The sequence below is a fragment of the Tympanuchus pallidicinctus genome, unplaced genomic scaffold, assembly GCF_026119805.1.
Source record: "Tympanuchus pallidicinctus isolate F22 unplaced genomic scaffold, pur_lepc_1.0 scaffold22, whole genome shotgun sequence".
NCBI classification, from domain to species: domain Eukaryota; kingdom Metazoa; phylum Chordata; class Aves; order Galliformes; family Phasianidae; genus Tympanuchus; species Tympanuchus pallidicinctus.
Window position 1 is genome coordinate 15299436 of NW_026294739.1, and position 9402 is coordinate 15308837.

General features: G+C 53.4%; 1 long non-coding RNA gene across 1 annotated transcript; it reads left to right on the plus strand.

Annotated features, from left to right (window-relative positions):
- Positions 1-3603: 3603 nt before the first annotated feature.
- On the plus strand, positions 3604-8591 carry LOC128081860 (uncharacterized). Its single transcript, XR_008207429.1, has 3 exons — positions 3604-3764; positions 5390-5575; positions 7698-8591. It is a non-coding gene; the product is annotated as an uncharacterized LOC128081860 (long non-coding RNA).
- Positions 8592-9402: the final 811 nt, after the last annotated feature.

Genomic DNA, 9402 nt, shown 5'->3' on the forward strand with positions numbered 1-9402 from the left:
AGGGCTGATTCTTTGCAATATTTAACGCTGTATATGGAAGCTCCAAAGGGTTAAGTGTCTGTGTGTGGAACATTTGCAGTATTTCCGCAGCCTACACGGAGGCACAGGCAATGGAGGGGAACTAACGTGTTTGCATCTCCAGCAGGAAACCAGAATTTTCCGAGCAGCCCCACCCCCGGCAGCACTGGGGTTTCCTAGCGCATTTGAGGACCCAGAAGAGCAGTCGGGCTCCTGCATGCTCCTGGGAGCTGAGAGCAGGAGGCACGAAGGTGGCACGAGGTGAGCCTTCCATCAGCCCCACGGCACAGGGTGAGGGTATAAATCAGGGCTCTGCAGCCCTCCCCCAAGGACAGCATCCCTTCCTGCCCCAAGCGGAGCCTTCCAGACCACCTTAACCCCAAACACGATTGCTCCCAAGCGGTGCCAAGTGACCCATCCCTAGGTGAGAGCAGCAATAACAAGAGCAGGTTTCCAGAGCAAGGAGGTCTGACCTGACCCCGAAGGCAATGTGCTTCCCATGCAGCAGTTAATCCCTCCCGCTCCCACCACTGCCTAATGCCAGCTCAGTGCTTGCATACCCACATGGTTTAAACTGGCATAGCTGGGCTGGGGGTCACAGCATTGCTCTGTGATACCCCCAGCTGCTCACCAGCCCCACTGCTGAGCCTGCACAACTCCTTCCATTAGAAGCCATAATTAAGGTTAAAAACTATTTCTATTACAACCTTCCTTTCCTCACTTAGAGCTTCCGGAAAAATTCTCTTTTTTTGCTCTAATTTTTTCCATGCTCTGAGCCTGGAGGCAAATTGGGAGTTAATGGATAAATGAAGCCCATCGTGGAGCATCGCAGGCCGCACGCTGTCCTGCTTCCAGCGTTGTTCCATGGAAGCGCGTCCCGCTCTGGAGCTCCCTTACATCTGAGCGGTGCAGAAAGCTGATTAACATTAAGCTGATTAACGTGGGACCATTGTTTAGGGCTATCCTGTGGAGCAGGCCTATTCATTCTGCTGTGACACCACACGCTGCGCCTGCGTGCAGATGTTGGCGTAGGCACTTGGGAGAGCCCAAATACTAAAACCGGTTCAAAATAATCATAGTAATAATAATAGTAATAATAACAGTGAAGCAGTGCCCATAGCCACAATCTGACTGCTGTGGTCAAGGGCACACGTCCCAGCTATGCCACGAGCTCAGGACTCTGCTCAGCCCCATTCGCTGCCCATAGCAATGCCATGAGACAGTGCACTGATGGTTCCGTCTTGCAGCAGCACAAAGGCTTGAGTCTGCTGGATCCCCACCGTGCCAGGGACAAGCCCTGGGGACATCCTATTGCATCTGCACCCTGCAGAGACCCGAGGCTTGATGCAATTAGTGTAATTTCCTTGAGGAATCCAAGAAAACACTGGTTCCCCAATTCTGCTGGAATTCCTACACTTCCAGACATGCAGGTTAGCCGCCCGGCACCACCAAAGCATTTCTGCTCACAGACAGAACTTGTGACTCATTACAGCAACAAATACGGACAAGATCGATATCACCTTCCCAAGTTACCCCAAGCACTGCTGGCCTGGAGAAAAACATCTGATCCAAGCTGGGAAAGAGGGGAAACAAGAACAGGACCCCACAGGTACTGTGCCTGCGCAGAGCTAATGCGAGCTCGTGCGGAGGTACAAGGGCACTTCAGGAGGGGTCCCTACCGCAGCAGCAGTTTCTCCCCGGGGTCTCGGGCTGTGCACAAGGACCGGAGCGGGGCAGCCCTTGTGTGCGCTAATCGCCTCCGTCTGCTCACCATACGGGCGGCCGCCGCGGCCCCGGAGCAGAGAGGAATGCTTTTGTTTGCCGAGCGCACTTGGCAGCCGGAAGGGATCTCTGGAAAGCAAAGCGGGCACTTAACAAGCCGCGGCCTTCCAGGGTCATTAAAGGGAGCCAGAAAGTGAGGCTGCGTCCTGAGTGCCCCGTTCAGTGCCGTCCACGGGAACTTCATCAGGCGGATTCCACGCGGGGCTGCCCGTGGGCTCACCTTCAGGTGGGAGGAAAGCTGTGGCTTTGGCAGCGCTCCTCTGCTCCGGGCATCCCCTCTACGTGGGGCCGGCACTCCTCGCACGGGATCAGCATTTCATCGGCGCGCGGAGGGGAGTGGCCACGTCGGGGACAGAGGGGTGAAAGGGCAATGGCTGATCCCCGAACCACCCAGCCACCAGAACAAAATTCCCCTTCTAACAAGGCATGGAGCAAACAAATTATCTTTGTTGTTAGGAAATCTGTAAGCACTTATCGTTATAATTACCATCTGTGGTTTTGCAACTCAGGTAGAGTAGCAGCAGCAGTGCTGATACGGGCTCAGCTCGGCCCCGCGGGCTGCTAATCAAAACCAAGCCGTTTGCCTTCAGGTTGGAGATGATGTCAAACTTGATTGAGCGTCCACCTTTGATGGCTTTACCTGAGACCCAACAACATCTGCGTCTCGCTCACAGTAGCTCTGAAAGGTGATACGTGTGCAGGAGCAAAGCGCTGCCACTGCGCCTGGAGAGGTGAGCTCTGAGCAGAGCTTCTGAGCTTCAGAAATCAATAAGTGCTTCTTTAAAACAAAAATGTGTAAACAACAGAGAGTGAAGCCTAAAGAGCCGCTCAGAAGATTTATACGCAGCTTAGTTCAAATTTCTGTAATCTATTTAAATTAATAGCCACGTCCCGTGCTAAATTGCTTCCAGAGGCCAACAGCTCCCAAGGTACTGCATTCCCTGCAGGGGAAGTATGGAGGGGACCTCACCGTGGGGACGTGGTGCAGCCGGGGCACATGAGGATCCTGTGCACTGCAGCAAAGTGGAAAACGAATGCAATGAATTGCAACGCGATGCGATGCAATGCGAGGCAACACAATGCTTGAGATGCAGCAGAGGAGCCCATGAAGATGGCTGTGGTGCCTGCACCCCTCTGTTTGCTGTGCTCTGGTACAGGAGCATTCTCCCATCCCCAACAAGGAGGGGGGCACTCCTCACCATGCTGCACGCTCGCACAAAATTTGGGCTTGCCCAATGTTTTCCATGTTAAAATCCTTCCTTTGGTTCCTAAAAGCTGTGCCAATGTAACACTAAAATCCCCTGGAGCAGTGGGGGCACGACTCAGGCAGGGCAGATTTCAGCCGATTTGCAGAAACTGAAGGCAGCCAAATGGTGAAACTCTTGCAGACGTTTTGAGGAGCAGCTCAGATGCCTCTGTTTGTGGCAGCGCGCTGCATTTCCCTGGGGTGCCGCAGCAATTTTCCCACCGGTAATTCTTCCAAGTTGTGCAACATTTTAAGCTTCTGAGAAATCTGTGCTGAGCTTGTGTTTGTTCACTGAGGTCTCAGAGGATATGGGGAGTGGGCTGTTCCTCAAACCGGGCGCACGCCTTAGTTTGTGCCCTCCCATCCTGGGTAAAGGTGAAGGAAAAGGAAAACTGTATGGGAGCACAGAGAATGGGAGGAAGGAGCAGGACCTCGAGCAGAAAGCAATGCCCAGCAATGCAGCCCCACAAGCTGGAAGCACCATTGCACAATGCAGCACTGTTGCGACATGCCCCCGGTCTAACAAACAAGGTGCTCAGCATGCCAGCAATACCACTGCTCTGCTCCATGCGGAACGCAGCTCCCAGCTGCTGTCCCCAAACATCCCCCAAAGCTCGTTCTTCTCCTGGCCCCCATCTCCACGGAGCCTCCCACCCTGGTCCACAGCATTGGCCATCACCCATTTGCTGCATTTTGGGAACCTCCAGGGAGCACAAAGGTGAGCGTGCTCCCAAAGTCCCTTTTTTTGAGCAACTTCCATGGGGCTTGGGGGGCAGAACCTCAGGCTGGGAGGCGCATGGCTGTGTTTGCAGCGTATGGGGTGAGGTCTGTGTTTGTCCTGCAGACTAACGCTCACTCCTCGTGCAGCGCAGCTGCCGAAAGCAGCTCTTCCCGCATCATCTCACACCTGCCTCGCAAAGCTGCTCTCCATCCAACACACGCAGCCTGGTTGCGAGCTCGGCATATGTTTGCATAACCTCGGGTTTTTGGCCGGAAACCAGGCTTCAGGAAGATTTCTCAGGCTTTCAAAACCTCTCGCGGAGTCGGGGCCGCGGGTACGTGCGCGCTCACCGCACAACGTGATGGGAAGGAGCCTTGGCCAGCGGCAAGGGGGGACGGCTCCGGCCCAGTTTTTGGGATCACATCTCGCTTTTTCCTCCCAAGAGATGCTTTCTTTCAGCCATCATAAAAAGGTATTGGATATTCACTCAAAGATGCCCAGGAGAGCGAGCAGAAGGGAGGCAGGCTGCACCGCGGCGCTGTGGATAACTGATTGCTTTGCTCATTTTGGTCTGACCCAGAACAAATATGTTTCATTTTTCCAATGAGCTGGTAAAAAAATACAGTCCCCTTATTTCTAGTTTACTTAGAGCCTGTTTTTTTTTTTTTTTTTTTTTTTTTCCCCTCTTCTTTCATTCCCTTTTTAATACAGAGCAATTTCAGAACAAAAAGCCAAAAGAACAACTTGAAAACCAGTTTTTAGTGTTTCCTTATTCCTGTCAATACAATTTGCCCCGCTCAGCCTGATGGCACCAATCACTGCAGTCACCTCGGGAGACTTTTTGGCCTCTTCCCTGCTGGCTGTGGCCACTCTGCCCGGCTGTGTCTTGGCTGGGGTGGATGCAGTGGCACCAGGGTGGCACTTCTTGTGCAGGATGAAGCTGGCAGCAAGACACCCTTCTGTCCCATCCCATTCCATCTCATCCCACATCATCCCATCACTATGCCAACCCATCTCATGCCATCTCTCCTCAGCCACATTCAACCTAACTGTCCATCTCATCCCGACCAAATCCAACCCAACTCTCCGTCCCGTCCCATCCCCAGTACCATGCCAATCCATTTCATCCCATCCCATTCCAGCCAAATCCAAGCCAACCATCCATCCCATCCAATTGCGCTCCCCTCCCGGCTCTGCTCACTGCTCGCCTCAGCGCGGTTTCCCTAGCGAAAGGCACTTTCAGGCTGAAGCAGAGACGCAGTTTGCCAAAATATTTGACAACACGAAGAGCAGCTTGGCGGGGTGCCAGGAGCCCCATTTGAAAAGTGAAATTCGGCATGCTCCGGCCCTGGGAGCGGTTCCCACGCAGTGAGGGAGGGTGACGGCAGCGCCCGGGGCCGTGGCAGAGCGGGGGGCCCATCGCCTGCTTGCCACGACCCGTGCTGAGGGTGGGCAGCCCCAGGGCAGGGATGCAGGAGCTGAGCGTGGCAGGTTGCCTGGGTTTGGGGTCAGGATGCTGCCAGAACCCAGCCATCCACCAGCAGGGCATGGAAAACCGAACCATGCTGGGGCACAGCTGAGGTTTTGGGCACCCACCACCAATGTTTTCCCTTTGCTCGCAGGTGGTTGAACCAGGCTGGGAAGCAGCCCTGGTGCCACGCAGCTCAGCAGTTTGCATCTGGGAGCTACGGGCTTTATAACCTCCTCGCCACCACCTGTGACACAGCCACAGAGCTGCAGTGTGCACTCTGCCAGCACAGGAGGACGTCTGCCATGGAGAGGACAGGGTCCTGCCACCAGTTCCCCCAGTAAGTGGTCAGGATTTAACACAGGGCGCATTCAGCCATGTGGATCTCATCCTTCTGCCTGTGTCATAAATTGCTGAGCACACACCGGTGTGCTGTAAAACTGACCCAGAATGAAAAATGAGGTCTTGCAAGACTGATGCCTCATGCTTAGAGGTGCGGTGGGGAATTAGAGAGGATGGGGCTGCTCTCTGCCCCCCAAATTATCCACCCTTCATTGCATTACCAGCGCTAAGCCCTATTGCCGAAGAGGCAGAACAACAAAATGAAAGAGCAGAACGCCGCAGTGAACACAGTGAGCAGAGCAGTGGGCAGCATCCCCAGCAGCAGCACCGTGTGTCCAACAGCCCCAAATCCCAGCACAGAAAGACGGCGCTTCTGGAAGGAGGGAGCGGAAAGGAGGAAAGTCTTTGCTGAGATCCCCAAAGCATTAATCCCAGATTCGAGCTATGAAGTAGAGCGCTGAGATGGAAAAGAGCCCAGCCTTTTGCCAGGATGCTGATGTTCATGAAAAGAATAAATATCTGGAAGGAGGCTGCCTGTTATTACTGGAATAACACAATCACAAAGGAGCACACCACAAACAATTACACTGGAACTAAGAGGGATGGACGCCGGCTCTGTACACAATTAGGCACAGCTATGAGTCAGGGAAACGAGCGTTTTCTAGAAACACTGCTCTTCTTAGCACAGAAACCGCCTCCTGGATGGCAGGATAAAGTTAAGAGAGAAAAAAAGAAAAAAGGGAGTAAGAATCTGCAGTATCATAACAGAAATCACAGATCAATGTGTTTGCCCTAGGAAATGAACAGATACACATCAGGACTTGGCAGCCGAAGGAGTCTCCCAAATGAAGCAGAAACAGCTCAAAAGGAAAGGAACAAAACAGAAAGAGAAGGAGGGAGGGAGGGAGGGAGGGAGGGAGAGGGAAGACGGCGCGGGCTCCGGAGCAGACACCATCAATCTGCACGGAGCGGAGCAGCCGTACCTGCCTCCTGCCGGCCGGGCCGTGCGCCGGGAGGGGGACATCAGGCCTGAGAAAATACAGATGATTGGCTTCCAAGTGCCTTTCCTTGCCAAAATTTACAGGCCTGCAGTTCTTGGTTAATAGATGGTGCTCCCCTTAGAGCTTCTAATGGAAGAGGCTGAAATGAAAACCACCCGCTCCCCACGGGAGGGGGGGGTCCAATCGCACAGCCGGAGCGAATGTGTTCTGCATCATCTCTGCCGGGATGGAGCCCGGACACCTCATCACACGGCCTGAGATAACGAGCTATGTGGAAGTGGGAATGCAGATTTTTAAATTAAAAAAGAAAGAGAAACCGCCCAGCACAAAGGGATTGTCACTGGGAGAGCATAAAGGAAACTTTACCACGGGATGCCACAGGCACGGGCCAGCCACTCACAGACAGCACACCGCAGGCTGCCCACCCGGAGCTGCCACCTGGGCATGCACCACGGCCACCCCAGTGCTGCAGAACCGCCAGCAGAGCCCATTCCCAGGGGCCAACAGGGAGTAATCGGTGCGACGATGCAACAGCCATTAAGAACAACAGGCAGCAAACTCCTCCATCGATATTCTGGATGCACGACCTAACCCTGGCTATAAATCACCCTTGATCGCGTGCAGAATGCAATCCTGACGGCGTTGGCGAGGTGTCGTGCAGCTCCACAGGCAGCACTCAATGCAGAGTCGAATTAGCAGGTGACATGTTGACAGCCTGACCATGCGTACCCCCTGCTGCCACCCCGCAGCCCTCAGTCCTGCACTGAGCACACGGAGCAATGGAGCAGCTCCGTGCTTGGCTCTCAGGGACGAGGTGGCCATAAAAATGATTTTTCTGCTAAGCCAAAGGCAGGTGAGGGAGCTCCCATTCAAACAGGGTTATCAGCACAGTGCCTGCAGGGAGCATGCGGAGAGAGGAGCGCGCAGCCCACCGTACAGCGCGGTGCGTGCATATTTAATGCATTTGCTTGGCAGATGGAATAACTTTGTTAACAGACTATTTAAATTCCTGAGGGGGTACCTGTAACTATTAGAAATTGATTTTATGAGCCTGTTATACAAACATCACTCTTCAAGGTCTAAAGCATATTGAAATTCTTCCTGTTCTCTCTCAAACAGATGGCGCTAAGAATTTTTCTGAACCGACTCGTATTCATAAATACTGCCCTCCAATCCCTCTTGCAAGACAGAACCAACCCTAATTAGAACGGTGAGCCCTCACCATCTTTTCCTCATCATGCATTTCCCATAAAACTGCTCCAGAAGAGGAAGGTTTTGGCCAACCCCTCCCCCAGCAAGCAACAAGGAGTGTTCCCAAACGTCTGTCACAATCAGAATAAACAGAAACTCCATTGGATTATAGGGCTCAGGGGCTGATTTCCAAGAAAAGGCCAAAGTGCTCAGAATCAAGCAATTGGCATGGGGTCCTTGGGCACCTCCAGGGACCGGGAGCACGGCTGGGTGCTGTCAATGGCCCAGGGCCAACCATGGATTCCTTTCTTCAAGCAGACGCATTTATGGAATGATTGAATGAGTTTGGTTCTGGGTGGAAGTGGAGGTGGTTGAGGCCTTCCACTGAGGGCAGAGAAGCAATGCACAGTGCTACGAGGTGCCCAGCTTTGTGCTGCAGTTCACAGAACCACAGAACCATTAAGTCAGAAGGAACACTTACAGGCCATCTGATCCAACTCCTTGCACTGAACAGGGACACCTACAGCTCCATCAGGTGCTGAGAGCCCCATACAAACTAACCTTGAGTGTCTCCAGGGGTGGGGCATCCACCATATCTCTGGGCACTGAGGCTCCACAGCTCAAATACTTCACTGGATATTTTCTTTACTGTGCTGCCATTGCCATTCATGAACAACCCTGAGCTTAGCTACAGTCATAAAGAGCATTCACTGAATGGAAAAAAATCATTAAAAATTGTGGTCTCTTCCTGGACAACTCAGCAACAGCAAGTGCCAGCTACATTTGTCGAATAAATTGCTTGCAGGGAGTAGTTTTACTAGCTCTAAATGGGATGAAATTAAGCAAAGGGAAATGAATGCCAAGTGCATACACAAAAGCATTGCTGGGCGTGAGAGGTGCGAGGTGGGGAGGAGCCTTATGGGGCCACGTGGGCCCCACAACGGCTGAACCTCAATGCCTGGCACGTCTCCGTGTGCACCCCACCATTTGGGGCTGCTTAGCCTCAGCTTGGAATTCCAGCTCTCAGCAGCAGAGGGCAGGGGCTGGCCACAGAGCCAGTGAGTGGGGCCATCAGGGTGGCAGAGTGGAAGAGGTGGTGGTCTGGGGGGTGTGGTGAACAGCAGCTTGTGCCAAGAATCACCCCCCAGCACCAAACAGGTTGTATGGGGACACTTGGATTTTGGAAGCTGGGGCATCATGCACACGGAGAGGAGAGGAGCTTGCAGGAATGAGCTAGCCCTACATATTTGGGCTGCCTGAGCACATCCTGGGGATGCCCCCCCAGCTCCCACCCCAGCCCCTCTGACTGGAGCTGCTCCAGGGTTAAGCAGAGCAGCACCGGGTGCGGAGGCAGCTCTGGCACCCGGCCGAGCTTCCCAGGCTGTTCTCTCCCAGAGCTCCGGGGAAGGGAAGAAGAGAAGAGGGTCTCATTAAAACAGAGAAAAACCAAAAACCCTCAGATGATTCGCTCGTTCCATCTGCTCTCCTATTTGGTCAGCTCATGCAGCATGAGCTATCACAGGCTGAGGGCTGCTCCCTGCTAAGTGTATGCTGTAAGGACGTTTTATAGGCTCCATCCTCCGCGGAGACACCCAGCAGGGCATGGGAAACAACCAGGGACAGGAGATTTCCA